Here is a 415-nt window from a genome sequence, read left to right as displayed (position 1 = left end):
GGGACGGGTGAGGGAGGGGAGAGTGGCGCGGGTGGAGCGGCGGCGGGCGGGCGGCGGGGAGCAGCGGCGGGCGGCGGCGGCGGCGGCAGCTAGCTAGCTAGCGCGGGTCGGGGACGAACGAGTGGAGCGACGAACGAGTGGAGGGGGTGAGCGGGGAGTGGATAAGGCGCCTATGCCGACGGCTTAACCATCGGCATACATTAGTCATGCCACGTGGCATATATGCCGACGGCTAAGCCGTAGGCATAGGTGTATTTCTTTTTTTTACATGTTAATTACAAACTAGCCGTATACATGTTAATTACACACGTGGCATATATTATTAACTGTCTTCAAATATATTTTTAGTGTATATTATTTCCAATGTTATATATTTATTCTTTTTTATTTTAATGTTTTCTTATAGTTATATATT

Source organism: Triticum dicoccoides, chromosome 1A (genome assembly GCF_002162155.2).
Source record: "Triticum dicoccoides isolate Atlit2015 ecotype Zavitan chromosome 1A, WEW_v2.0, whole genome shotgun sequence".
NCBI lineage: Eukaryota > Viridiplantae > Streptophyta > Magnoliopsida > Poales > Poaceae > Triticum > Triticum dicoccoides.
Note: the sequence above shows the minus strand (reverse complement) of the source record.